General features: G+C 34.5%; 1 pseudogene; it reads left to right on the top strand.

Annotated features, from left to right (window-relative positions):
• The first annotated feature begins 1,724 nt into the window (after nt 1–1,724).
• LOC149259997 (hyperosmolality-gated Ca2+ permeable channel 4.1 pseudogene) lies at nt 1,725–4,082 on the top strand (annotated as a pseudogene).
• Nucleotides 4,083–4,327: the final 245 nt, after the last annotated feature.

Genomic DNA, 4,327 nt, shown 5'->3' on the forward strand with positions numbered 1-4,327 from the left:
AATATTTTCCTAATTTACATATGTTTCTTTTATATATTTAACTTTTATATTTTATTGAAATATTACACTTATATTATCAGTGTTTATAAATATATAAATTTATGTGATTTAAGTGTGTATGGTATAAATAAAAAATTAACACGCACACACCCACATATATGTTCAAAATTAATAATTGACAACAAAATTTAAAGATTAAAATATATTTTTAATATAAATATGTTTCTTCTACAGCAGGATGTGCCCTAAAACTCAGTATTGGAGAGATGTTGTCATGTAATGTTACATTAAAAGAAATAAAATAATAGCTAAACTGATTTTTTTTTAAATGTTAATAATAAAAATTCTTTCAATATTGAACATAAATATTAATAACAAAAAAAATATCTCAATAACTGCAATAAACAAAACATTTCAATGTCCACAGTAAATAACATAATTACATCAATTTAATATATAGAGAGATAAAGTAACTGATAATAAAAATTTATATTTTCATCCATAAGCGTTGCTTTCTACTTTTTAGTATGAGGGAGGTGCAATTCCTTCACAATATAAAATAATCCCTTCAACAGTGTAAAATAATTCCTTCAACACTCCACATAGAGAATACACATGACATCTAAAATAATATTTATGTCGTAAGATGTTCCCCTTTGAGAATAACTCCCCTAGTTGCCACTTTGTATTGGTATGCAGCATTGGATTGAGCGTTAAACGATTGAAGAAGGGTGTGTCACCAGATGAATAGTTAGCAAATAATTAGGGAAAAAATAGTTAGTTAAAAGACAATAAGACTTGGCATGGTTAGGGAAAAACTACATCACCTCCGTCACAAGCAACTTGGTGAACAATTGTGATCAATTGATTCACTCACCAGGACTGGCTTTGGATCTTTAGCAGTATGCTTCTACCTATCTATGGTAGCGGGAGAAGAGATAATAGCATATAAGTCAATTCAAGTTTTAGAGCAAGCATCATTTATTTTCTCAAGTCCAAATCCATATGCCTAGGTTTCCCCAATCCGTTTGTGTTTTCCATAACCCGCAAGAATTCCAAAGGGTCTTATTGACAACCAAGTTATTTGAAGGAGCCTTCTGTCTGCTTTTACTCGGTCTATGGTTTGGAGTGAATGATGGTTTTTCTATTCATGAGTAGGCGATTTGAAGTCAAACCTTGGAGTTGATCATTTTCTATTTCGAACCTGCCTAGATAAAATACAAACACTTCCTAAGTGTGTTTGATTAATTTTTCTCTTTGTTATGATTCTGTTGTTCTTGGTTTTTGATATGAAGGGAGAAGGATATACAAGACCAAAATCTAATATTTTCAAATCAAGGGATCAACTTTGGATGGTGGGCGACCATATATTGTATGTTTTGTGGTATTTTTTCCATGTTCTGGAGCTCTTAGGAAACATTTTTTGTTTTAATGTTTTATAAGGGATTTGATTGGTTAGTTTTTTGTTTTGGTCTCCATTCTACATGAATTTGATTAATAAGTGACGAATATAAGAGATTGGGGGCTTAGTTTGAGGCCTTATAGAACTTTTTTTTTTAAACCCTTGTCCTTTAACTTGTATCTCTTATAACAAAGCAAGAACAAGTGGAGGAGGAATCTATTATGTCTCTAGATTAAACCTTGTAAATTCCAAGATGGCCCAAAAACTTTTTTATATTGGCTTGAGTTGGGTACTGCCACTATTGTATATATTTGGATCAACCATGATGGTTGTAAGTGGGAATTATGGATTGAATGGCACGGATGATAGTTTAGTTATACCAGAGTCTTTAACCCCATCAGTTAATATAGGAGGAGAGGGGACATGGTATGGAAATATACAATATCTTTTGAATATCTCTTCCATTAGGGCATTGTGTTGTCTACTTCTATTTTTGTTTGTGAAATTGCGGAGTGATCACAAGGTTCCAGGACCTTCTAGCCTGGTTGACGAATTGTTGGCAGTGTGGTATATGACTGGTCAACAAATTGCTCAAACCTGCGAGGCTATTGAAACTTAGTTTCTTTATGTGGAGAGTGGAAGTTTTGTTTCCTTTTCTCTGGTTTCTTTTTTTAGCAACTTGTCTTATCCTCCCGCTTAATCTCTATGCAGGAATAGTCCCTATGGAAGATCAATTTTCGAAAACTAATGTGAGTCATATTAAGAAGGTATCTCCCTTATCTTAGATGAATGTATTGTTTATGGTGGTTGTAGTTATTGTGGTTCGTTGTTGTATCAGAGCACTAGAGGTGTGATTAAACGCTACAAGATTCCATGATGGAAATTTCTCAGTTAACTATGTCTCTATTTATACTCTTATGATCCAAGGAATTCCAAAGACACTGGACGTTTTCAAGGGACCACTTCAAGAAGACTTTGAGGAATGTTATCCAGAAAAGGTGCATAGAGTCATAGTGCCACCAGACCTGGCTTCTCTGGATGACCTAGTACATGATCTGGTGAAAGTTAATGATGATATTGCACGGTTGCAAGCTCGTATCCACGGAAGAAACCTTTATGAGGAGCGAGAAATATTTTTGGACTATTATGAGCAAGATAGAGTTGCATACACTGATCTCTCCACTGAAGGGTGGTACCATGGTTCACATTTCACTAGTGTGAAGCACAAATTGAGACAATTTGTTTTGAAATTGCAAGGGGTCAAGGATTGGCTTCTTTTCAATTTGGGATTTACCGACAAAGAGAGATTAAGGAGGCTTGAAGTTCGACTTGCAGAAATAGAAAGCAGGTTAGCAGTTTACAAAAATGGACAAGCTCAGGGTGTTAGTGTTGCATTTGTCATATTCAAGGATGTTAGTACTGCAAACAGGGCCCTTCAGGATATAAGAACTAAGCAAAGGAGGCCAGTTGGAATGTTTGTCTCTATTATGGAGCTTCAACTTGAAAAAAGTCATTGGAAGTTTGATATAGCATTGTTGACTGCTGACATAGATTGGCACCATTTGGGTAAAAAAAAAAATTCAATGAACATGCATCGAGTGGCTATGAATGTTAGCCTTCTCATATTGCTTGTGTTTTTTAACTCACCACTTACAATAATAAGTTTGTTACAGACTGCTAGGAGAATTATTAATGTAGAGGCAATGGACAATGTCGAGTTGTTGTTGGCTTGGGTGCAAAGCTCTAGTTGGGCAACAATTTTATTTTTCCAATTCTTTCCAAATGTGTTGATTTTTGTGAGCATTTACTTGGTTATTCCTGCAGCTCTTTCTTCACTTTCCAAGTTTGAAATCCATTTGATTGTCTTAGGAGAGAATTGGGCTACATTGGTAAAAACATTCTGCTTTTTCCTAGTCAATCTGATTTTTTTGCGAGCATTGATGGAGTCATCCTTGGAGGGAACCCATCTCAAGATGGGTCGATGTTATATGGATGGTGATGATTGCAAGAAAATTGAGCAATACATGAGTGCATATTTATTATCCAAGTCGTCTCTTTATTTTCTTTCCTTCCTTATTACAAGCACTTTCTTGGGCATATCTTATGACTTGCTAGCCCAAATTCCTTGGATAAAGAAAAAAATACAGAAATTTCGAAATAGCTGACTCTAGAAGAAACTAAGGTCCACCTCATAGAGAGCCAAGATGACAATTTGGAATATTATTTGTTATCTGAACATTACTTCAGTTTTGACAGTGGATATGACTTAACTCAAAATGTGAACTTAAATGGGCTTGATCTAGAAGGATGCAATCTTTCAATCTATCTGATAGCAAGAAACCCCCATTAAATGATGCAAACTTTTGATTTTGTTCAATATTACACATTTAATATGATCATATTTTCCCTAAAACTTATTTATTCTGCCTTTGCGCCGCTTATGGTGCATGTAGGTGCATCTTACATTGGGTACAAGTATGTGGTAGACAAATATATTTTTATCTTTGTCTATAGGTTTAGGGGATTTCCCGCAGGAAATGATGGCAAGCTCATGGAAACTGTGCTAAAAATAATGCGAGTTTGTGTGGTTTTATTCATGCTTTCTATGTTACTCTTCTTCTGAGCCCGATAAGATTCCGAGAGGCTGCAATTTGTATTTACTAGTGTAACGAGTAGGTGATACCAGGGTATTAATATATATCAAAGTAAAATTACAGAATTATAAAATTCATTTAATCACAAAACTAGAGTTCTGAATCTTCATAATTGAGGAGTTCAATAGGTTTTGGTCTTGAGGATGCAACATAACTATTAAGAAAAAAAATAAAACAATGAAGGAGACGTATCGGCCTTGTCACCGCTACTTGATGAGATGGCATTCTCATCTGACTTTAAAGTTGGTGGTGTACCAAAATTTGGAAAAAG

The sequence above is a fragment of the Pinus tabuliformis genome, chromosome 6, assembly GCF_031772625.1.
Source record: "Pinus tabuliformis cultivar Carrire ecotype Pingquan chromosome 6, CPIR1, whole genome shotgun sequence".
In the NCBI taxonomy this organism is placed as follows: Eukaryota; Viridiplantae; Streptophyta; class Pinopsida; order Pinales; family Pinaceae; genus Pinus; species Pinus tabuliformis.